Source organism: Falco punctatus (genome assembly GCF_963210335.1).
Source record: "Falco punctatus genome assembly, chromosome: 5".
Classification (NCBI taxonomy): Eukaryota; Metazoa; Chordata; class Aves; order Falconiformes; family Falconidae; genus Falco; species Falco punctatus.
In genome coordinates this window covers 22,185,539-22,212,519 of record NC_137584.1, presented here as the reverse complement: position 1 = coordinate 22,212,519, position 26,981 = coordinate 22,185,539, and positions in this window count along the sequence as shown.

Genomic DNA, 26,981 nt, shown 5'->3' with positions numbered 1-26,981 from the left:
ATGGATGACAGAGGATTGGGTTTGGCTGAGCCCTAATGCAGACTTCAATTCAAATTATTCTGTGTCTTTGTGTTTATATGCACAGAGTCACAGGCAACATCTCAAACTTCTTTGTAGTTACAGAATTAAGAAGAGAGGTAGTGATCTGTAACTAATAGAAACGTTAAGGGGAAAAGCTTGTGTCTCAAATTGTCTCTTTCTTGGGACTAGAGAGTGCTTCAGATGGAGCTGCAAGAAGGTTCTTCTTGAGCTGCAGTCCTCTGGATTACTTTCAGAGTCTAGGTGGTTTTTTTTTGTTTTTTGTTTTTTGGTTTTTTTTTCCTTTTTAATTGCCCAAACATTGTTTTTAATCCAACGTGGATTAGTCCAGAGCTTCATTTAACCCAGTGTCCTTTCCTTGTTGTGGTCAGCAACAGTTGTTTGAGAAATATCAAAACTAGAAAACTGCCTGATGACACTTCCCAGGAACATTTTCTCGCTGTTGAACTTTCTGTGGTTCAGGTTCACCCAAGTATTGAAATTCATTATCACAGATTTACTTTGAATTCAACATCAGGTTTTGGTAATGATTTAGGAATGGGCCAAGACACATCAGTGTTTTTATTGTAATAATGTAGATTAATTAGATATTAAGAAGGACAAAGATATCACACAGCACAAGTCTAAGTCACTCAGTAGGTATTCTGAGTTCCAGCACATGTGGAAATCACTAGATCACTGTCTTAGATTCAGTAGTATGAATCCTAATCTCCTCACAGTGAGCACTCACTAAATGATATCTTCTTCTTCTGAACTCATACGTGTCCTCAACTCCTGTAGAAGTTCAACTCATAAACAATGGATAAATAAATTAATAAAAATATGTCAGAAAAAAGTGATCTTCATGATAGGAGAATCCTCTACAACAAAATATGAGGTTTTCTATTAGGAAACCAAACCATCAATATTGTAGTAAATTAGCCTTTTCTTATAACACAGAACATGCAAACTCTGTTGTTCCTGATATTGTGACTTTTTAAAAATAGTAAATAAGAGTGGGAGAATAAGAAAAAAAAGAAAAGGTACATTTTTCTCTAGAAGTAATTTTAAAATGTTTCTGTGTTTGTTAATGTATCATTAAGAAAAAAAAAAAAAAGCCTTTTTTTCTAGTGATCTAATTAGTAAAATATGTAATTGTTGTTTCTCTTATATAAACAGTATAAGGCAGAAGATTTCTATGTAAAACCAAAAAGATGAGTAAATCAAAAGCAAGACATATTAAGATTATTCTTACATTAAGTATTTGACATATCCCTTTCAAAAAATAGAATTCTAAATAATTTCATTTAAGCTTTTCAAGGTTATCAAAAGTGAAAATAATCAGTCATGCATGATAAATAGGACATCCTTAAATTTGTATGGTGAGCTTCTAAAATCAAGAATGGTAAACAGAACAAAAGAAATCATAGAATCAAAGAATGGCTTGGGTTGGAAGGGACTTTAAAGATCATCTAGTTCTAACCCCCTGCCATGGCCAGGACACATTCCACTAGACCAGGTTGCTCAAAGCCCCATCCAGCCTGGCCTTGAACACTTCCAGGGATGGGGCAGCCACAGCTTCTTTGGGCAACCTGTTCCAGCGCATCACAGCCCTCACAGTACAGAATTTCTTCCTAATATCCAATCTAAATTTACCCTTTTTCAATTTAAAACCACTCTTCCTTGTCCTATCACTCCATGCCCTTGTAAAAAGTCCTCCAGCTTTCTTGTAGGCCCCTTTTGGGTGCTGGAAGGCTGTCTTCATAAGACAGGTGCTCTAGCCCTCTGATCATCTTCATGGGCCTCCTCTGGATTGTCCTTTTCATGCCGGGGGGCCCAGAACTGAACACAGTACTGCAGGTGGGGTCTCATAAGAGTAAACTAGAGGGGGAGAGCCACCTCCCTTGACCTGCTGATCATGCTTCTTTTGATGCAGCCCAGGATTTTGTTGAGTATCTCGGCTGCAAGCACACATTGTCATGTCATGTTTAGCTTCTCGTCCACCACGTCCTGCTTTCAGCTGGGATAGAGTTAATTTTCTTCTTAGTGGCTGTTAAAGTACTGTGTTTTGGATTTAGTATGGGAATAATGTTGATTACACACTGATGTTTTAGTTGTTATTAAGTAGGGCTTACTCTAAATCTAGGACTCAAGCCAGGAGGGAGAATAGCCAGGACAGCTGACCTGAACTAACCAAACATCATCATGCTGAGTATATGAACTGGGGGTACTTGGCTGGGGCCTGTGGGTTGCTGCTTGGGGACTGGATGGGCACTGGTCAGTGAGTGGCGAGCAGTTGTATTGTCCATCACTGGATTTTTGGATTATTTTTTTTTTGCCTTAAATTTTATTAATCTCTCTCCCTCTCCTCTTTATTTCAAATATTATTGTTGATATTATTTTTTTTTAACTTGGTTTCAATTATTAAACTGTTCTTATCTCAGCCCATGGTTTTTACCTTTTTCCCACCAGTGGGGAGTGAGCAAGTAGCTGCGTGGTACTGAGTTGCTGGCTGGGGTTAAACCACGGCACACCAACACCCCAAAGTCTTTCTTCTCAGGGCTGCTCTCACATATTATTAGCATTGAAAATGAGAGTAGTCACTTGAAGTACTGGTATATTTTTACTTAACATTTTAACTGGTGTGTCCCTCACCTCAGCAGTAATTATTTTAATTCAAGAGAATTGTGGGGTTCTGGAGGGACAAAGTAGGGGTATTTGTATTGTTGTTGTTGCACAAAGAATATGAAAGACATATAAATGGGGGAAAAATATTTACTGATTAGAAATCAATTAAAAGCAGGAAATAGGCATAGAAAAAATTGTAATGTGATTACAGTGTTACACAATGCTATCACTTATGATCTTGTTTTTCTGTGTTTCCAGTTCCATATGTGGAGACAAAACATTCTAAAGTACCAACATTGTCAATAAGCCAGAAGTCAACAAAGTCAGTCAATAAAGCTATATTATTAGCATCAAAGGAGTCTGAATCCCTGGGATATGAACATTTTGAGATGTTTTGATGTGTGAGGAGAATGTTTTCAGTCATGGAACATTAGTAATAGAAAGGATATTAGCCAGCAATCCATAGTTTGAATGCTAACATGCTTTAGCTCTGAACCACACATACAAACTCCTACTTAAAAATGAATATAATTATACTTAACAATGAAGTACATTCACTCACAGCCTTGTTGAAATGTGGAAATAAATTTACTAAACTTGCCTGTGCTGGATGAGGGAATTAATACAAATAAGACACACAGAGAGATTTAGAGAAAGAAATATTTTGTTACTGAAAAGGTTAGATGCTCTAGGAAATTAAAAAAACAAATAACTCTGAATTCCACTTCTCTAAATAATTAAAGATTAAAGTATTTTGTATTTTAAACATTATTTCTAAGTTTCTTAAAACATACATATATTTTAGTATTTAAACATATTTAGTTAGTTAGTTATTATATATAAAAAACATAGTTCCAATTCATTAAATACATTCCTTCCTACCAAGAAAAATACTCTGAGAATGTAAAATTATTAATAAACCATATTTTCACAAGATTTTCATTTTTGTTTATCATTTGTATTTATATGAATATGAAACCCCCTGGTTTTAGTTTTGAATGTAATTACAATCTAGACTAAACTAAATTTTTTGCAGAGTGATCAGTTCTTTCTTTAAAGGTGTACTATAAGGAACTATATTTTTTTATTCCCCATAAATTACAATTAGAGTTCATAATTCCACTGTGATTAGCCTCTGATTACCACAGTGCTTTGTGAATAACAAAATAATGACTTCACTTAATTGGTAATAGAAAACCATAGATAAAAGCATCACTTTTTTAAACATGCAAAATGTGTAGAATAATAAATTAAAAAACGAATCATGCTTTATATGCCCTTTTACTTTCACTCAGTAAAGTTTGACTATGCTTTCATTTGCATCAAAATTCCCTTCTGGAAAAAAAGTCTAGTTACATTTGACCCTAATCACTGTCACAAAGTTTATGTGGAACTGTACTTTATGTCTTAATATCATTGGCAATATGATTTCAAATTCATCTATAAAAATCATCAACACACTTTTCATTTAGTTATGAACATTCTGTTTAGAGGATTGTTAGAGGGAACTCTTGCTACTGTACCTGATAGTGCTACTTTAGCTGTAAACTCCACAGAAATCAACAAGTTTCACAGAGACAGACAAAGCTACACAGACTGTTGTGAACAGACAGGTATTCCACATCTTTGGGATTTCTGGTGTTCAGTGCAAGACATCCTTTCTTTCTCCATAATAATAATAATAATGGTTATCCAGCTATTTAAAGGCTGTTTTTGTGATTGTCTTAAGAACAAAACTTGGTTTTTGAAGAACATACATACAAGCAGTCATTCTCTAAACCAGATTGCATAAAATCAAAGAATCATAGAACAGTTTGGGTTAGAAGGGATCTTCAAAGATCATCCAGCCCGTTCTCCTGCCATGGACAAGGACATCTTTCACTAAGTCAGGTGTGCAAAGTCCCATCCAGCCTGACTTTGAACAGTGCCAATGATAGGACATCCACAGCTTCTCTGGGCAACCTTTTCCAGTGTCTCATTACCCTCATCATATTTTTTTTCCTTCTTATGCCCAATCTAAACCTACCCTTTTTCAGTTTAAAATCATTGCTCCTTGTTCTGCCACTACAGGCCTTGGCAAAAAGCCTCTCTCAATCTTTTTTTTAAGCCCCCTTTAAGTATTGAGAGGCCACAATAAGGTCTCCCTGGAGCCTTATCTTCTTCGGGCTGAACAACACCAACTCTCCCAGCCTGTCTTCATAAGACAGGTGCTCCATCAGCAGTCTGAGCACTTTTGTGCCCCTCCTCTCTACCCACTCTTACAGGTCCATGCCCTTCTTGCGCTGGGAGACCCAGAGCTGGATGCAATACTCCAGATGAGGTCTTAGGAGAGCGGAGAGGGAGAACCACCTCCCCTGACCTACTGTCCACACTTATTTTTATGCAGCCCAGGGCTTTCTGGGCTGCAAGCACACATTTCCAGCTCACGTCTAATTTTTTCATCCTTTAGTGTCTCCAAGTGCTTCCTTGCAGAGCTCCACGGGCTGCAGGTGGATATGTGCTCCACAGCTAACCTTCATAGTCTGCAGGGGGACAGCCTGCCTCATCATAGGCTTCACTACAGGCTGAAAGGTGCCTTCACTCTCGATCCTGAGGTAACTCCTCCCCCTTCTTCCTCACTGACCTTGGTGTCTGCAGAGTTGTTGCACTCACATATTCTCACTCCTCTGTTCAGCTGCAGTTTGCTCTGCAGTTTTTTTCCCCCTTCTTAAATATGTTATCACAGAGATGTTACCTCTGTCACAGATGGTCTCAGCCTTGGCTGACCTGCTGTTAAGATAGGAGGTGCTTGGTTTCCCCAGTCCCTGTCTGATGTTCAGGAACCTGAGAGATCTGGGAAGAGTGATTGCCAGTGAAAACAGAGGTAAAAAAACCCAATAAATATGTTAAGTGCTTCAGCCTTCTCTATGTTGGTTCTTACTCATCTCCATGTCTGTTGTCACTAGTTGTCCTGTTGTGTATCTCAGGAAGGGTACATGTTATTTAATCATTCTTTCTGACCAATGTAGATGCCTTTATTATTCTTGAATTTTCTCTCCAAATTCAGCTCCAACTATGCCTTAGTTTTCCTGATGTCATCCCTACACATATGGGCAACACCTACTTATTCCTCCTATGATACATGTCCCTGGTTCCACTGTCTATGCTTTTTCTTCCTACAGTTCGACCAGGAGGTGCTTCCTCAGCCATGCTGGTCTCCTGCCTGCCTTGCCTGATTTATTACATGATAATCAAGAGCTCTTGTGCTCTAAGAAAGATTTCCTTAAAGAACTGCCAGCTCTGTTCAGGTCCTTTAACCCTGAGGACAGTTTCCCAGAGACTCCCACCCACAAATTCCCTTCAGAACTGAAAGTTTGTTGTAAAATTCAGGGTCTTGACTCTCCTCTTCCCCTGGCCCATATCCCTCGAGATCATGAACTCCAGCAGGGCATGATCACTATAACCCAGGCTGCCAGCAGTCTTGACATCTCTAATTAGTTTATCTGTGTTGGTAAGCTACAGGTCCAGTAAAATTTCTCTGGTTGGGTTTTCTATCACCTAGATTAAGAAATTATCCTTGACATACCCCAGAAATCTTCTGGACTGCTTATAACTTGTTGTTCTGCTTTTCCATTAGATGTCAGGGTGATTAAAGTCCCCCAGCAGGTTCAGATTCTGTAAGAATGATGCTTCTTGTAGCTGAAGTAAGAATGCTTCATCAGCATCCTCCTCTTGATCAGGTAGCCTGAAGTAAATACCAGCCACAAAGTTTCCTTTGTTGGCCTCTGATTTTCACCCATAAGCGCTCCACCTGTTCATCGCTATTTTTTGAAGACAACTGATTGCGATCAATCCATCCATTTACCCACACAGAAGGCAACATCTCCTCCTTTCCTTCCTTGCCTGTCCCTTCTGCACAGTTTTTATAACCATTGATTGCAGCACTCCAGGTTTCAGTGGAAGTGATTAGATCATAGCTTCCTAGCTGCACAGTAGCTTCCAGATATTCGTGTTGGTTACCCATTCTGTGTGCATTGGTATAGAGTCACTTCCATTAGGCTATTGACTGTGTCGCATTTTAAGAGGAACATTCACTAACTCCTTTGAGGCATTTCAGAGTTGTTCCCTGTTGGTTCCTACTACACCAGAAGCCCCTGGCTCTTCTCTGTTACTCAGAACTCCATCCCCTTCCCTGGTAAGTGTAGTTTGAAGCTCCCCTTATAAATCTGTTCTGCTTGTTGGTGACCACCTTCTTGCTCTACTTGGTCGTGTGAATCCTATCCATTCCCAAAAGACTCAGCTTCTCAAAGGCAGATCCATGACTGTAGAAGCCAAAACCTTAAGTATGGCATCAGTCATGCAGCCAGGCATTTACCTGTTTGATTAATCTCCTCTTTCCTGAATCCCTTCCTCTGACTGAGAGGATAGAAAAGGCTACCAGATATGCTTCAGATCCCTTTGACACTGGTCTGAGGGAAATGCAAGGGGGTTTTTTTGATGGTTTTAGGTTGGCTTGTTGCTTACCATCAGACCCTACATGGAATAACAGGAGTGGACAATAATCTGTAGCAATCACCAGGCTGTGATCTCCTGGTGGGCAGAAAACTTCTCTAGAAAACTTGTCTGGGTGGCAAAGCCTCTCAATTTAACGCACTGCCATTTATTTCTATAGAGAAATTTATCTATGCGGTACTTCATATGGCCTGACAACTACAGAAACTAAAATGAAATATCTGGGAACAGATATTAGTTGTCTGCCATACTTTAGAAGTACTTCTGGTTTACGTACATAAATGTTCTGTATTGCAACACAGTCACGAAACTCAACAAATATTTGGGTGTTCCGTCTCCCAACAGGAGGTGCAGTGGTGCTGTCCGTGGTGCTGACGGGCTCCTGCCAAGAATCCTGCACGGAGTCTGGCATAAACTGTCAAGAAGCTGAGCTTAACCTGTAACATTTAAAAAGAAATTGATCAGGGTGTAGAGAGGTTTTCTTAAAAGAGATGACTAAAGAGACGTTTGTTTATTTTCCTTAATAAAATGAAAGGTAAGAAGTGATAGAATTACTTTTTGTAATTACCACAGTGGAAAAGAGGGAAAAACTACTCAAGAAAATGAACAATATTGTTATGGAAAGAAATTATAGCCATAAATAAACTTGGTATGAGAATTAGAAGTTCATAAATACAAGACTAACAAATTCTAGAATAACATAACAAGAGGAATGTTTTTTGTGTATGTAGAAGCACTTTAATTGCTTTCAGTAAGATCTAATATTTTACTATTAGATCTGTTGTCACTTTCCATTTCATGTTAAAAATTACATGTCCTTCCTTCTTCAGGGTTGTTTGTTGGTTTTTTTTTTGTTTTGTTTTGTTTTTTTACACTTAGGCCCTTTCCTGCCCCCTTATTCCTCCTCCTTCTCCAACTCTTATTTACACATTCTTACTTAATCACACCAGCTAACCTTTGTCTTTCCATATATGCACATGCTTATTGTGCAACCAATAGTAGAGATTGAAATATTGAATAAAAATGAAAATTTTCACAAATTGAAACATTTTGGAATAAAATTATACTTCCTACTTTAGTTATGGTATTTTCTAATCACAGTAAATGCAGGAAAAAGGAAAAGGATGAGGAAAGAGCTGGCTCACATCTGCTTGTTTAAGGATTCTCACTATAAGGATAACAGTTGTCAGACATTAATGGACTAGCAGCATTTTTGATTTAAAGCAATAGCTATTCCTCTGCTTTGTATTTTATTTGATCACCAGTGGGTTAACTTTTGGTGCATACATCAGTTTTGATTATCAGTGGAGGGTTGATACTTTCAGTGTTTCTACAAGCACTGTTGAGGGAATATCAAAAATTCAATTAACACACAACTGACTTTATGTAACTTGCATACACCCAGGCACAGTAATTTCAGACATGGTCCTTATATTCTGTATTTTAGTTCAGTCACAGGAAAACATGGAATAATAAATTCCTCACAAGACTTCATTGATGATTGTGGAGTGAGCTAGAAGTCTTTGATTACTATTCACAGAAGATTGAAAGATATGAATATGTATCTAGAGAGAGACGTTAAAGATTAACTCAGTGTTGTATTATCAATTTAATGCACATTAAGGCTAATTCAATAATTTTTTTTCCTCCATAAATGTAAAGACATTTCCTGTAGGCCATACAGGATAGATTTTACTCAGTTCAGATAATTTTAATTGTGCATGTTTACATTAGACTAAATGCCCTAAAATAGTCTTAACTATGTACCCATGTTAGAATTTGCCAATCTAACCTCAGACAAAAATCAGTATTGATTACAATTTTTTCAAAACTTAGAATTCAAGCATCATCTTACAGAATTCTTTAAAATCTGTGACATTTTTTGTTACTTGCATAAGCTATCAGTCTACCTGGAGTATGTTCCAGATGTTACAGAACATGAAAAGTCTGCTTGTAATGTGGTGTTGAGTCTTCCATTCACGTTTTCTGTTCTTCACTGTTCCTATGTGATTGTTTTTTTCCTGTTGTTACTTTTTTGATGTTTAGTTTCACCATTTCAAACATGTTATCCAATAATTAGTATTATTGCATAAGACCATAGAACTGGAGAGGCGTAACATAAGAGACTCAGTGTTTCTCTAATGGCTAGCAGATGACCTTGCGGTCTGTTTATGTGTAAGCTAACGTAACCTAATTAAGCCCTAGAACAGTATCTTTTAGTAACCTCTAGGTATTGACAAAGTGAACAAGCTGTTGTACCCACTCCAGTCCTCCATTACTTGATGAGAGAGGTGCTAGGTGATTGCCCTTTGGAACCTGGCAATTTTCTTAGACAGAAGGATGAATCCTGTAATGAATATTCTCAGTGATTTCCAGTGAGAAAGGTCTTCCTAACCTTCCAGGAAGGGACACGTTAATTGTGAAGTGTCAGAAATACTCATCGTAGTGAAAATTATCATTACTAAAGATTATCAATTATAAATATTATCAATTTAAAGAAAACTGATGAGCTGTGTGTGCCAATAATCCTATTTTTACCAGTATTTTCTTTAATAGTGGCAAAAACTTGATTTGTTTTCTATATTGATACTGCCCAGCAACTCTACATCTGTCATCACAAATCCATATTTGAAAGACTGATAAAAATATTCGGTATATACTTACACTACAGGGTAAAATCAGCACCACCTGGATCATCAAAATGACAACCTTGTTTTTCAGCAACTTCCAAAATTCTGTTTTTAATTTCCTAAGTGATGTATCAACCTTCATTCAGTTGCCTGAATAACAAGATATCAATAGTATGTCAGTTGATAAAATCAATAATGGTATGTCCTTTAATGAAATCCGAGAAGCATCTGTGTTTAAACAACCAATCAGTCTAACCAGCATACATTTGCACACAGCTCCATAAGATGTTTGTCTACTGCAGTATTGTTTTCTGATATGCATTGTGAATGCATTACTGAATACATTACTGCATTATTTTGTCAAAATAACTGAGAATCAGCTTGTCATATGTCTAAAGAATCCCATAAAGGGAATTAGAAAAAATGGAGAGAATTTAGAAGGATGTACACCGATCTAACAAGATTGTAAATACATCATTGTGGAATGTGGGCAAACAATTTTATTTTCTTTTGTATGAACATAAATATCCAATAACATGGAATCTTTGCAATGGATGTAAAATGTCAGGATTAGAGTTTCATCATTTCAGTTGTCATCATTCTTCTAGTGACCCAGATATGTCTAAAGAGCATCTAAACACAGGACTGAACTGTGGAGTTTCCAAAAAACAATTTTCTTCAAAGCTTCAGAATGAAAATGGTATAAGCACTTTTTAGAACTGTCTATCATGAGAAAACTAGATACATAAGAAAGGATATATTTTTAAGAGTGAAAACTGAAGTCTATAAGAAAGAAAACTTTGAAATAACTTTTATTTTGCTGAAGGAAAGCTGCCATTTTAAAAAGCAAGATAAACTGCTTTATGCAATGGATAAAACCAGTAGAAAAAATTTCAAACAAAGCTTAATCAATGCTCTGAGTAGTGCACTGCCCATGTTCCTAGAGAATTAAAGCTTCTCCTGTTTAGAATAGCCTAATAATCACTTGTGCCTAACTTTTGTGCCCCTAATCTGCTGCTGATTCATGAAACATAAATTGAGAATACTGTTTTTCATTACTGTGTCATTATTTGCTTAGGAGCAAGAGTTTTCCTTTTTAACCAGATCTTTAGTATATATATTGAATACAGAAAGTCCAAAAAATGTCTTTAATTTAGCAGTGCATCATGGCTTAACCCCAGTCAGAAACCAAGTACCACACAGCTGCTCGCTTACTCCCCCCTCCTCACCCCAGATGGATTGGGAGAGCTGGAAAGGAATGTAAAATTTGAGGGCTGAGATGAAAGCAATTTAATAATTAAAAATGAATAGGAGAAAAAACTCAAAACAATAATAATTACAACAATTACAATGAAGGAGGGAGAAGGAGAAAGGAGTAAAATTCAAAGGGAAGGGAGAAAAAACAGGTGATGCTGACCAATGCCCAGCCAGTCCCTGAGCAACAATTGGCAGGCCCTCACCAACTGCCCCCAGTTTATATACTGAGCAGGACATTCTATGGTATGGAATATTTCTTTGGCCAGTTTGCGTCACCTGTCCTGGCTGCATCCCCTCCCAATTCCCCATGCCCATCCAGCCCTCTCACTGGCAGGCCCAAGAAACTGAAAAGCCCTTGACTCAGTATGAACATCCCCCAGCAACAACCAAAACCATCCATGTGCTGTCAGCATTGATCTCACACCACATCCAAAACACAGCACTACAGCAGCTACTAAGAAAAAATTAACTCTGTCCCAGCTGAAATTAGGACACAGAGTTACAAATTGAGAGGATGGAATCAAAACAGATGCTCAGTATGATACACAGATCTTCATTAATTGCACCAGCCTTTATTATTCACCTGTCCTAGTTCTAAGTGTGCTCAGAAGATTTTATCAATATTATAAACACCTGGATATGTATTGACATTATATTTCAGTCGTGTAGCAATTTCCGCAACAACAACTTGATCTTTACTGATCTAATACATATCATAAAATCATAGAATGGTTTAGGTTGGAAGGGACCTTAAAGATCATCAAGTTCTAAGCTCCCTGTCATGAGCCGGGACCTCTTCCACTGGACCAGCATGTCTACATATTCTTCCAAACTGCATTTCTGCTTGGTATACCTGTATATAACTAAGGACGAAAGCTGAGAAGACCAAACTCCAGATGTCCCAAAACAAAAGGTGAATAAAAAGAACTTTAATAATTAAAAGGGTTAGAGCTGGGGGTTTTGTTTTGTTTTTGATTTGTTTGCTTTTTTAATCTAAGTCAAATGCTTAATGAACAAAATTCTGTGTTTTCTCTATCTTGTCTAATGATCACGGTAAGTCATATAAACGTATGTTTATATTCCAGCTCTGTGTAGATATGGTTTCACAGTAAGAGTCAATTGTCAAACTGAAAATATTGACTGCAAATCGATTAAGGATATGCCTTAGCAATGTGATGAGACCAACAGCTATCACTTTCTAGAAAAAAAATATCAGCTAAAGGCTCACATGTTTTCTATAGCAATGTTATAAGGCATTTAAATTATTGACAAGAGACTTATCAATGTTCATGTACATTAAATCATTCCCTCCAGATATCACTCAAATTTCATATTATCCCAATCCACAATTATTTTAGCTAGTCTCAATAGTGAGGCAGCTCAAATTACTTTTAAAACTTTCACGCATTTTCTTCAACTATCTGATGGAAAATGCTCTTAACAGAATCTTAGGTACTGCAAATTTCAGCACAACACAGGATAATCAAAATCCTTTCTATTAATAATGGTATTGCTCAAAACCACATTCTCATTGCACTTCAGTGCAGCCTGTACTGAAATTCACTAATGTTACCCAGAGGTCAACATGTTTTTCATACTAAATCATAATTAAGTTTTATAAAATATTAATACCCAAAGCGTGAGGAAAACATTTATTTTCCATTTAGTGCTTTCAAAAAATTAAGAAATTCTATATAAATTATGAATCTGTATCTCTCAGGAGTTCACTTTGATTTCCAGATAAAAAGACCAGCAAAGGTCTTTCAGCTAATGGGTTAATTTTAAACACACATGGCAGTTTATACATAAAGAAGAAAAAACATCAAACACCCCAAACCTTTCACTCACTGTAAAGAATATTTCAAAGTCTACCATGTTTCAGCTAGCATCCTTAACCTTAACAAATTTTTTCCTAGGACAAACATTGTGGGTTGACCCTGGCTAGATGCCAGGTACCCACCAAAACCACTCTATCACTCCCCTCCTCAATTGGACAGGAGAGAGAAAATATTACAAAAAGCTCATGGATTGAGATAAGGACAGGGAGAGATTGCTCACCGGTTACTGTCATGGGCAAAACAGACCCAACTTGGGGAAATTACTTTAACTGATTACCAGTCAAATCAAAGTAGGGTAATGAGAAATAAACCAAAATCTTAAACCACCTTCCCCTCACCCCTCCTTTCTTCCTGGGCTTAACTTTACTCCTGACTTTCTCCATCTCCTCCCCTCCAGCAGCACAGGGGGATGGGGAATGGGGGTTGCAGTCAGTTCATCACGCTTTGTCTTTGCCGCTCCTTCCTCTGCAGGGGGAGGCTCCTCACACTGTCCCCCTGTTCCAGCGGGGGGTCAGTCCCATGGGAGACAGTCCTCCATGAACTTCTCCAGTGTGAGTCCTGCTCCTTCCCTTGGGCTGCAGTTCTTCACAACCTGCTCCAGCATGGGTTCCTTCCACACTGTGCCATCCATCAGAAGGAAGAGGCTGCTCCAGCATGAGACTGCCACAGAGTCACAAGTCCTGCCAGCAAACCTACTCCAGCCTGGGCTCCTCTCCCCATGGGTCCACAGGTCCTGCGAGGACCCTGTTCCAGCATTGGCTTCCCACAGGGTCACAGCCTCCTTCAGGTGCATCGAAGTGCTCCAGTCTGGTGTCCTCTAGGGGCTTCAGATGGATATCTGCTCCACCATGGACTGCAGGGGCACAGCCTGCCTCACCGTGGTCTTCACCACAGGCTGCAGGGGAATCTCTGCCCTGGAGACTGGAGCACCTCCTCCCCTCCTTCTTCACTGACCTTGGTGTGTGTAGAGTTGTTGTTCTCACATATTCTCAATCCTTTCTCTGGCTGCAATTGCTGTTGCACAGCAACTTCTTTTCTTTCTTAAATATGCTGTCTCAGAGGTGCTACCACCATCACTGATGGGCTTGGCCTTGGGCAGTGCCAGCCTGTCTTGGGTGCAGCTGGCATTGGTTCTATCAGACATAGGGGAAGCTTCTAGCTGGTAACCCTGCTGGTACCAAAAGATTACCAAACACACACAATATGTTCTACCACTCACCTCTGCAAATCACATACTAAAGAATTATCATAGAAATCCACTTTCATAACCGAATCTTAATGGAATTCACCAACATCAACAAAATGCCTCACACCAAAATCAAAATCACGTCATTGTAACACCTAACAGAAGTGGACAATTTATGCACAATCCATCCCTTGTCCCTTCACTAGGATCACAAGAGAAATTTTCCATGATCATTCTGCTCTCTAATATTGTTCGGTTCATTTTTTGTCCATTACCTCTCCCAGTTACTATTCCTATCTTGAATTCCTTGTGCTCCATGTTGAATGCCAAAGATGACTCTGGTGGGTTGACCCTAGCTGTGTGCCAGGTGCCCACAATCCACTTTATCACTCCCCTCCTCAGCAGGGGCAAGAAAATAAAATGGAAGAAACTCATGGGTCAAGATAAAGGCAGTTTAATAGAGGAAAAGGCCATGCATGGAAGCAAAGGAAAACAGAAGATTTGTTCTATTACTACATGATGTCCACCTACTTCCCAGGAGGTAGGTGTTCAGTATGTGTAGCAGTTGATCCAGAAGACAGGTGTTGTAGTAATGAATGCTCTCCATCCTACTCCTTTGTCTTAGCTTTTATTGCTGAGCAGATGTTATATGGTATGGGACATCCCTTTTGTCAGTTTAAATCAGGTGTCCTGGCTATGTCATCTCCCAGCCCACTGGTCGGGAAAGGTTGTTGGAGAGAACTCTGGTGCTGTGAGAGCACTGCTGGGCAGCAGCCACAACACTGGTGTGTTATCACCCCCTTTCCAGCTACCAATACAAAACACAGCACTGTGAGGGCTGCTGTGGGGAAGTTAACTCCATTTCAGGTAGATCTAATACAACAAGATGAAAGTCAGCACAAGTTTTGAAGCTGACACTACAAAATCAGATGTCTCAAATATGTTATTTGCAAAGGCAAAAAGCAGTAAAACAGTGAATTATAAGCATCAGTAAACCAGAAATTGACATGTAATCAATAAATGAAAAATAATCAAATTTTTTCCAGAAGTGGCCCTTGTTAAATCTTTCTTCTTCATATATGATGCATATTTTAATTTCCATTATTTTAGGAAAAAAAAAAAACCTGAAACCACATCAAAACTGTATGAATAAAATCAATATTTCACTGTGACTTCAGTATTGCAAGTCCTACAAGTTTTTCTTCATTTTTCTTTTGTATCATTTCTTATTGCTTTATTTTTATAATCTTGGGCAAATCACACTAACATATAGCTTGAGCTTCGCTGCAAAAATCATTACAATTGTGCTAAAAGTTGCAATAAAAGTTATTATGAATATTACTTAACAAGTGATTTTGTTTAGAAGGAAAAAGATAGATGTGTAGTTTCCTTCCTTTGTGTATTTTCATACACACAAATTTGGTTTTCATTAATAAGTGTCTACCCTGTAAGGCAAAAGGACATTAGTAGTGAGGAAAACTCAATTTCATAAAATCATTGAATCATAGAATAGTTGGGGTTGGAAGGGACCTTAAAGATCATCTAGTTCCAATCCCCTGCCATGGGCAGGGACACCTTCCACTAGACCAGGGGTCCTCAAACTTTTTAAACAGGGGCCCAGCACATGGATGAAGTGGCAGGCAGTCATCTGAAGCTGCTTGGTCGTGCCCCTCCCCCCCCGCCCCCCCAACACCCAGAAGAGGGGGCAGATTGAGGACCCTGGCTAGCCATACCTGGCCCTCGGGCCGTAGTTTGAGGACCCTGCACTAGACCAAGCTGCTCAAAGCCCCAGCCAACCTGGCCTTGAACACTGCCAGGGATGGGGCAACCACAGCTTCTCTGGGCAACCTGTGCAACTGCCTCACAACCTTCACAGTAAAGAATTTCTTCCCAATCTAAACCTACCCTCTTTCAGTTTAAAGCCATTCCCCTTTGTCCTCTCACTCCATGCCCTTGTAAAAGGTCCCTCTCCAGCTTTCTTGTAGGCCCTCTTTATGTACTGGAAGGCTGTTATAGGGCCATCCCAGAGCCTTTTCTTCTCCAGGTTAAACAACCCCAACTCTCTCAGCCTGTCTTCACATGAAAGGTGCTCCAGAGGACCTCTTCATGGTCTTCATGGACCACCTATGGATTTAGTCCAACTGGTCTGTGTCCTTCTTATGCTGGGGGCCCTAGAGCTGAACACAGTACTGCAGGTGGGGTCTCATGAGAGTGGACTAGAGGGCGGGAATCATCCCCCTTGACCTCCTGGCCATGCTTCTTTTGATGCAAATCAGAAAGCCAACGGAATCCTGGGCTGCAAGCACACATTGCCATGTCACATTGAGCTTCTCGTCCACCAGCACTCTCAAGTCCTTCCAACAACAGTTCTGCCAGGCCTATGTTAATTCTCTATACGGCTAATTCAAAAGTCTATGCAGTGTTCCAGATCAACAGCTTTGAAGAGCAGGGACAAATACTTGAATATCCTGAGACAAAGGCAGGCAAGTCTAGCCTCACTTGCTAGCTCAGTATCAGTGCCTGTAGGAGAACTGATAGGGAACAAGGAGGCAATAGGATCTGTGATGAAAGGTAAGGAGCTATGCAGCTAAACTTCATGAATCATGGATATCACCTTTAAAAATGTTGAGAGTCACCATGGGTAAGATTAAAGTTGGTATGACAGCCCAAAGTGAACATAGGCAAACGTGAATTATAGTAAACTAATTTTAGTATAAGCTAATTGCATGACACTGAGGTTGCTTGAATGCAGACTTTTTAGTGCATACAGCATTCATCTAGGAAGGGAAATGCACCCCCCAAATTGGTTGAAGAAATTTGGATCTGCTTGTTGTGATTCTAAACCATACACTGCCATTTATTTTGGGAAATGTGTAGTCTATTTTTTTCATTGAAGCTGTATTCATGGATACAAGAATTTCTGGCCATGAGAAGAGCAAGAAAGATGAAACATAACCAAAAATATGTTCCTATGTAACAATGAACCATTTTGTATGAAAAATTCATTTGGGGTGGGAAGGGATGCGGGTGGAGGGGCACCACAAAGAATCCTCAAGGTCATAATCCTATGTCTTTTCTTTCACTGGAATCTTTCTAGAGCTTTGAAGCTATGTTCACATGAAGTAATAAAAAACTGAAGTAATACAATATTATCTTTCTCATAGAATTATTTCTGAGTTAGTTTCATTCAGCTTTAACTCAGGGTTCTCTGCATAGTATTCTGATGTACCTTATTGCTAAAGAATTGGAACCACCTGTTTCTGGGACCTTGTTCCTCCAAGGCTGGGGACTTGGTCTCTTATTGAAGTCTTTCTCACCATTGGTCTTTTAACAAGCCTTCTAAGGCTGGCATTCAGTGAAACATTTCTGTTTTACAAATTATATTTGCACACAATATCTATGTCAATCAATGTTTATGAAAGGTTCTTCCTTTGTTAGTATGGAAGAAGTTAAGCTTGCACTCTCCTTAGTGTTGGCAATACTACCTTCCAGTGTAAGTACATTATTATGTTCACCACTGTTACCAACTAATGGCAATAGACCAACCTCACTGTATTTATATGACTACATTTGGTCTCTATGTACAACCCAGAATGTCCAGCTGGGGAAGGAGGCCATAAACCAGAAGAAATCAAATCATAATTGATTGTAATAGAATATTTCAGATTTAGTTTGCATTCTTTGCCATAACAATGAAGATAATGTATGGTGATGCAAGTCAAGACAGAATGAAAAAAACATATCAGCGTGGATGGGTTCAGATAAAATGGCTCTTTATTGCTTTGTCATATTGCTTATATATCTTAGATAGTATATGTGCCAGATGCTGATAGGCTTTCTCTCTTCTTCTTGCTTGCTATTTGCTGCTGCTGTGTGTGCCTCTATGTTGCAGTTTTAAGTTCCAGGTTTTCACATCCTGTTTACATGCTTGGCATTTTGTGGCTGTCTCAAGGGTACACAACTAATTCTTCAAGGTCAACTAACTCATCTGCAGACACCTACAATAATGACTAATGGTTACACTACCTCAGGATATTTCCTCTCTGATGTTTCATGCTATTTGTTTTAATGATTGGAATTACATTTAGTTTTCAGTAAATCCATTTACTGTATTGTCTAGTATTACTTCAACTCAGATTTTTCCATGAGCCCATAGCAATTGAGCATAACTATATTTATCAGTTTTCATTCTCTTTTAGGTTCTGAAAAAAATTGAAACAGGTACCAGAAACAGCACTGAAAAAGATTTATCCCCATAAATTGTCTTCTTTATCAAGTTAAAATAATTCAACTAATATGGTGCTGAAGTTAATATAAGAAATCGGGAAGCATCTCAGCAAAGTTGGACTTCAGTCCCATTTTTTTTTTCTCTAAGTATTTCCCTCAAGTGGGTCTTTTTCCACAAGATGCTACAGCTACATGTCTAACTAGAAATAATTACTGAGACAAGAAGATTGCACTGAAAAACTGGGTCAGAAATGAGATGACTGCAAATATAGTCACACTGATTTCTACATGTTGGTTATTTAATTGAAATGCTTTTGGAAAGATTCACAGACAAACTGGAAGAAACTACTTCAGGCAGGGACCAAAACCCCAGCTGTAGAAAAGATGAAAACGCCAAGTATCTGCAAGTTAGAAACCTAACCTGGTGTTGGTTGTGGATATATCCAACCCCCAAATTTGGGCTTAATAAATGATGTATGCAAATAGCCTTCTAAGAACACGCGCATGCATGTCACAGCACTATCAAAACTAGACAGATGCAACAAGGCTTTCATCATCACATACCAGGTCAACTTCAATAAGTAGTTCCCACACTTTGCCATGGCACAGCCACCCATCCCCCACAAGGTTTCAAAAGTCCACCTACTGTCCATGCTGTTTCTCGATCCTCTTCAGGCCAGTTCACCCTGCCTCTTGCTTCTGCTGCATCAGGATTCTCTCTTCATGCAGGGCTCCTCTCCCAGCCAGCCTCTCCTAACCCAAGCCCCCTTCTCCTGGGGCCTCTCCTTGTCTCTCCTACATCCAGAGCATTCTCTCTCTCTCTCTCTCTCTCTGCCTTCATTTCTCTATAATTCCTCTACACATACATACACATACAAAGCCTTGTAGAGAAGATTTTCTGGGAAAGAGAGGTTTGGATCACTTACAAGAGTGTGGAAAGGAAAATAGCAAGGATTATTCTCATAAGGAGGCAGGAACTGGAAATTTTTCCAGAGTGTAAGGAGAAAAGGACAAAATTCTGCATCTTCTGAAGCCTTAACCTCTCATTTCTTTGTTTGTTATACAAGAGTACATGTATTGTTTGAACCATATAGTCTGAAACAGGTGCTTGGCTGCAGGACAAAGAGGTTTCTTCAACAGGATTGAAGAAGATGGAACAAGGACAATATTTAATACTTTCAGGAATTAATTGCTGAATAATTTGCAGTATAAATGATTTCCTGTTATGTTGGTCCTTTGATCTTTCCCTATCCACTACAAATTAAGGCTCAATAAATTTCAGTTTGTAGGAATATGACTACCCTCTGTCATTCATCCTATTTTCCCTCTACTTCCATCCATACAGAAAAAGTAAAATATGTCTCCAGAGACGTTCACTCTCTGGAGTTCTCACCCAATGCCTCTTTGGCCATACCAGCAGGTAAGTTTGCTTGGGCACAGAAACATAGAGATGAAGATATATATGACATAAACCAGTTAGCACAGTTACCTAATGTTGGTCCGAAAGCTTCTCAGCTTCAGTTAGTAGAGTTTTATACTGTATTGTGCATTGTGAAACATTTATTATTTCTCATTCAAAAGGCACAAAAAGTCATCTTGTGAATTTTAAACAAGTTGCATAAAGTACATACTGAGAATGTGATTTACACACTATCAGGTAGCAAAGAAAATCTGGCTATTAGTACGCAATAACTTCACAGTAAGGATGGAAGTGTATCAGTGTTTACTGAGAAATGGCTGTTATAACCTGTGTTTTTACTGATGCTCCTCACAGTTAAGCAACAGGACATCAAGTACACTGCTAAGTGATGTGTGAAGGGCCACAGCCTGATTGCACTGGCCTCAGTAAATGACTGGGTAATCAATTTCAAATCCCAATGGCTCATGCAGGCATCGTAAGTCAGGAATTGCTGATCTCCTGTATTATACTACAACCTTAAAGGATATTATCAAATGTAGTTTTGAAAACAGATCATACATGCTTTGCAATGTAAATAACACACTTCTGATTTGACAGAATAACACTTTGTAACTAAACACACCAAGAACTCAATACATAGTATAGAGGTTTACCTTAACATTTTTCCTTCATACGGTAAATAATTCAGTGGTAACGAATCCTCAGAATTTTAGAGCTGCCAATGATTAGAAAATCATTTGGCCTCAATTTGGCAGTAAGGCAAAGCTTCGTGCTGATTTTAAAATTTTAAATTTTAAATTTAATTTTATAAATTTAGAATCACAGAAAATTAAACTACATAGGTCCATTTTTGCTCAGCTTTTGGCAACACATTTATTGAGTATCTGATGCCTAGTAATCACTTTTTAGACTTGGTTTATTTAGGCATATACCAACAAATTCCATATCATAATGCATTAATTAAGGAACCTGCAGCTGTAAAGAATTTAGCAATTTGTGTATAAGTACTTTTGTGATGGAAGGCTTTGGTAAAAAACAGAAGAGAAAGGGAAAACTAATATTGTATATATTTTGGATTGGAAGTAACAGATATAACTTACAGGAGCCATAAAACACTCATACTCTATACTTCATGGTCTAGGAATGGTGTGAGTTATTTTCAATTGCTGTATCAATATAAGCAGCAGAACACCTTGGAAATGTGTTAACATCTGTCACTCACCCTTGTTTTATTTAGAGACTGGTCTTAAGCCAGTCCTAAAAATTTATGTCTTTCATAAGACCCATCAGTTTTAACCACCTCTTGCACTGATTCATGTAATGCTTGCTTTCTGCTATTCTTTTAAAGAATAAAATGATTTTGGCTTACTTCTTGTTTACTCTGTGTCTTTCTCAGTGTAATTCCTATACGAATTGCAGATAGTTAAAGCCAGAAAAACAGTGCAGGACTTAGTTCACCATATTGACTAAATGGACATGTTACATTTGAGAAACCGGAGTAATTCTGATGTAAATTTCTAGACCTGGCACTGGGAATAAGACTGTACAGGCAAGAAGACTATCACATATTCATCTTTCTCACTGAAAAAATCAGGCAAGAAGTATGTTACAGGAATAATACCACTAGCTGCTTGAGACTTCCAAATTCTATGTGGAAAAATAAACCCATCCAGAATGCTAATAGCTTCAAAAATATGGTTTTAGCCACTAAGAATATCAACATTTTCAATCTAACCACTCCAGCTGAGCTATAGTTGTTCGTAATAGGTCAGTTGTGAAAGTTTTAGGAACCAAATTTATAGCAGAAAAAAAAAAAGAAGGTTATAATAAAAAAATGATGCATCTTGCATCTATTTGTAGATATTTTTTAAAGTTTTAGTGTCTTACGTTAAGATTTAGAGTGCAATGCTACATAAAAATATCCAGCAAAATTAATTGTCACTTCCTGAGCCCTCCCTACTCCCCTAAGTCAAATTAACTTGATCTTTTGTAACTTTTCTAACTCTCAGGAGATGTGGTATCAGACTCAGTTGAGACAGAAGACTAATTCAGGAAGCTATGCCTGTTTTTTTTGTTTTTTTGTTTGTTTTTTTTTAAGTTAGGCCTGAGCTTTGAGAAAAAGCAATAGTTTGTTCATATTTTTCAGATCTGTACGTACTGCTTAAAGAAGCTATATAAACATAAGTAGTGTAATTAAATATGTTCTGATAAGTATTTCTGAAATGGTATCTTTGGAATTAAAATACTAATTAATGTAAAAGTTTACCTTAGAAAAATTTAGCTAAAGTACCAAATCTGATATTTACCTAATATTCTATTTAAACTTTGCAGAAAAAAAAATGAATCTGCTACTTATCATTGTGCTGTGCTATTTTAAAACTTTAATATTTTCTTACAAAAATGAAGCTGACCCTCTTTAATAAGATTCTTTTCAAAGTTCAAATAAATCTGTAATATTTTCTCAATTTCTCTGATTCTACTACCTGTGCTTAAGTATGTATGAATATCAAATTCTGTTTATTTTAAATTTATTTTGACACTGAAAAAGCCTCACCTTCTTTATCTTTCCTTGTCTTTCTCTTGAAACATGTAAACATCATTAAAATATATTTATGGGTAAGGGTCAAGGGGAAGGCCAACAAGTAGTTGTCCTGGTGGGAGTCTGTTAAAGACCACCAACCAGGATGAAGAGGCAGATGAATCATTCTACAAGCAGCTGGGAGAAGTCTCACGATCACCAGCCCTTGTTCTCATGGCGGACTTCAATCTACTGGATATCCCCTGGAAACATAACACAGCAGAGAGGAAACAATCTAGGAGGTTCCTGCAGTGTGTGGAAGACAGCTTGCTGACACAGCTGGTCAGTGAGCCAGCCAGGGGAGATGCCCCGCTGGACCTGCTGTTTACAAACAGGGAAGGACTGGGGGGTGATGTGGTGGTCAGCAGATGCCTTGGGCATAGCAATCATGAGATGACAGAGTTTTTGACTCTCAGAGAAGTAAGGAGCAGATCAGCAGAACTGCTGCCTTGGACTTCCAGAGGACTGACTGGGCCTGTTTAAGAGCCTGGTAGATGGAGTCCCTTGAGGGGGGATACTTCTGAAGGGCCAAAGGGGCCAGGAAGGCCAGGCATTCTTCAGGAAAGAAGTCTTAAAGTCACAGAACAGGCTGTCCCCATGTGCGGAAGGATGAGCAAGTGGGGGCGAACCAGCCTGGCTGAACAGAGAGCTTTGCTTGGAACTCAGGGGGAAAAGGAGAGTTTAGCATCTTTGGAAGAAGGGGCACACAACTCTGGAGGGCTATGAGGATGTTGCAAGGTTATGCAGGACAAGATTAGAGAGGTGAAAGCCCAGCTAGAACTCAGGCTGGCCACTGTCATGGAAGATAATGAAAAATGTTTTTACAAATACATTGAAAACAAAAGGAGGGCCAAGGGTAATCTCCATCCTTTATTGCATGTGGCAGGGAACTGCCACAAAGGATGAAGAAAAGGCTGAGGTACTCAATGCTTTCTCTGCCTCAGTCTTTAATAATAAGATCAGCTTCCCTCTAGGTACTCAGCCTACTGAGATGGAAGACAGGGATGAGGGGGAGCAGGATGAAGTCCCCACAGTCCAGGAGGAAATGGTTAATGACCTGCTTCTCCATTTAGACACACACAAGTCTATGGGGCCAGATGGGATCCAATCGAGGGTACTGATGGAGCTGGCAGAGGAGATTACCAAGCTGCTCTCCACCATTTATCAACAGTCATGGCAAACTGGAGAGGTCCCAAAAGACTGGAGGTTATCCAATGTGACACCCATCTACAAGAAGGGCAGGAAGGAGCATCCAGGGAACTACAGGCCTGTCAGCCTGACCTCAGTGCTGGGGAGGGTTCTGGAGCAGATCAGCCTGAGCACCATCCTCAGGATGTGCAGGGCAACCAGGGGATCAGGCCCAGCCAACTTGGGTTTCTGAAAGACAGGTCCTGCTTGATGGACCTGATCTCCTCCTACAACGACCTGCCTAGTGGATGAGGGAAAGGCTGTGGGTGTTATCTACCCAGATGTCTACCCGGACCTTAGTAATATTTTGACACCATCTCTCACAGCATTCTCCTGGATAAACTGCCTGCTCAGGGCTTGGATGGGTGCACTCTACGCTGGGTTAAAAGCTGGCTGGCTCGCCAAGCCCAACAAGTGGTAGTAAATGAGGTTATATCCAGTTGGTAGCCAGTCACAAGTGGTGTTCCCCAGCGCTCATTACTGCGGCCAGTTCTGTTTAATATCTTTATTGATGATCTGGACAAGGGGATCAAGTGCACCACCAGTAAGTTTGCAGATGACACCAAGTTGGGTGAGAGTGTTGATCTGCTTGAGAGTAGGAAGGCTCTGCAGAGGGATCTGGCCAGGCTGGATTGATGGGCCAAGGCCAATTATATGAGTTTCAACAAGGCTCAGTGCCAGGTCCTGCACTTGGGCCACAACAACCCCACACAACACTACTGGTTTGGGGAAGAGTGGCTGGAAAGCTGCCTGGCAGGAAAGGACCTGGGGGTGCTGGTCGACAGCTGCCTGAACATGATCCAGCAGTGTGCCCAGGTGGCCAAGAAGGCCAACAGCATCCTGGATTATATCCAAACCAGTGTGGACAGCAGGAGAAAGGAAGTGATTGTCCCCTTGTACTTGGCACTGAGGGGACTACACCTTGAATCCTGTGTTCAGCTTTGGGCCCCTCACTACAAGAGGGATGTAGAGGTGCTGGAACATGTCCAGAGAAGGGCAACAAAGCTAGTGAAGGGTCTGGAGCACAAGCCTGATGAAAAGCAGCTGAGGGAGCTAGGGTTGTTTAGTCTGGAGAAGAGGACACTCAGGAGTGACGTGATTACACTCCACAACTACCTGAAAGAAGGTTGTAGGCAGGTGGGGGTAGGTCTCTTCTCCCAGATAACAAGCAACAGGACAGGAGGAAGTGGCCTGGAATTATGCAAGGGGAGGTTTTAGGTTGGATATTAGGAAAAATTTCTTCACTGAAAGGGTGGTCAAGCATTGGAAGAGGCTGTCCAGGGAAGTGGTAGAATCATCATGCCTGAAGATGTTTAAAAAAACATGTAGATGGGGTGCTTAGAGACATGGTTTAGTGATGCACTTGGCAATCCTGGATTATCACTTAGACTTGATGATCTGAAAGGTCTTTTCCAACCTAAATGATTCAATGTAGAAAGCTTTACTTATGTTTCTCCCAATATGTACAGCTGCCTTATTTCAGTAGTACAATATTTTCAGGCTGATCATGATATTCAGTTTAGACATGTTCTATCTTGTATAAATCCTTCTCTTTAGTTTGCTTAGAGGCAGACAAGAAAATAAAACTATGCTGCTTTATCAATTTCCTTTTAACTCTGATGCCATAGAAAAAATAGCTATAATCTTAGAGCTTTTTAAGGACTACTAGTCTACTAATTTATTCTCATTTCACATATAGGTCATCAACTGCAATTATCCATATACTTAATATACTGTAATTTATTCCAAGCTCTCTTCTATTTTATTTTGTAATGAACTAAGTAATTCTTTTAAAAAAGGAAAAACGAGGCATGGGATATGGAATAGTGTACATGGTGGTGTTGTTTTCCCATCACATACTATCAACTTGACTTGCAACCTACCCATCTTGTGGATCATTGTGGATGCTTCAGACACAGCTTTCTAGGATCCAGCAACACCATGTTGCCAGCTGGATCCTGGGGAAAGCAAAGCAGAGGTAGAAGAGCTATGCCATGTGTGTCTCTTGTCACATTTGCTGAAGTGTGGATGAGGCAGATGAGCCAAGATGTTTGTACAGAGCTGAAGTGCAAAGCATTCTGGGATAGCTTTCATGCTGTGATGTATTCCTTCTGATATCCAGAATGGATATGACTCATTTACCCCAACAGAGTCAAAGCTTTCCAGAACAGAGATTGAGTTATCTGGTCCCAGAAATGCAGAGTACTTTCAGGTCACCTCCTGAAAGATACATAAATGTTATCTTAATTAACAAACAAGCAAAATATCCCAAATCTGGCAGATTTCCTGCTACTCCTTCCCAAGGACAGATTTTTTTTAACCTGCTTGAGGTACAAAGCCATGTACAGTAGTTGTGGTAGGGATTTTGAATGCCAGCTAGGAAATTTATTTCACAAAGCTTATTGACTTCTGCAGACAAATCTCTTGAAATACCTTAGCCTCCACAAATCATACTGGCTCTGGGACTTTCTGCCTCCAGGTTATACTACCATGCAATCTAAAAATCATAGTCCTGTTTAAGAGAGATTCTCCAACAAAACATGTTAAATCAATTTAAAATTAACAGAGGTAATTTTAAATCCCTTAACTGAAATGAAACCATTCCTGATTTATACCAGCACAAATGAAATAAGAATCAAACTTTAAATAATGGCATTACAGGAGGCTATTGTCCAGCAGAGAATTAAGGAAGATACTAAAAATAGAATAATCCAGCCATGTGAACGATATATGGCAACTTGTGGAAAAATAATCTGCCACTGAATGTAGTCCTTGTGTGCTTGGAAAGAGTATTATTATGTCTCTCAATCTTGCTCTGACATATCAATTTCAGAAGTTTTATGTTCTCACTCTTTCTGGAGGTGTTACACACTACATAAATGTTTACAAAACTACAATTCATTGTAAAGAGATAGTTTTAAAATAAATTCATCACTGTTCAGCCCTTAGTCACAGGTCATCCACTTTCATGCTTTGTTATCCATATAATTATAATTCTAAATTGAATTTAATTAATGGTGGTAAAGTGAAAAAAATTATATTGCAATAGTAACGATGATATAGGGCTTTAACTTATAAGAAGGACTGTCTTAAAAGAAGGTAAAGACTTCTATTTGTTGTACATATGACGTAACTGTGGATTTCAACTTCTTTGTCTAAACCTATCTGAATGGAACATGAGGGTGTACAACACCAAATGTACCTCACATATGGATTTTCTGCAATTTGCCACTATGCACTGACAAGCTTTGACTGAGGGCAAAACTGGCAGATGGTAAGGGACAAGTGAAGATTTCTGTGAAATAGAAAGAGTCAGAAAAAGTGAGAATATTTATTTGCTTTTTCCGTATTATTAAAAAAAATAATGTTTTAACTTCATCAGAACATCTGTGAATTAGAAATATACTGTTACAAGAGAAGTCAAATGAGTTCCCCAAATACTGAAAACAATTATGTCTCTTTTAGTGAAATATTCCTCAGTGGGTATAAGTACTACTTCAGGAACTCATCTTTAACCCAC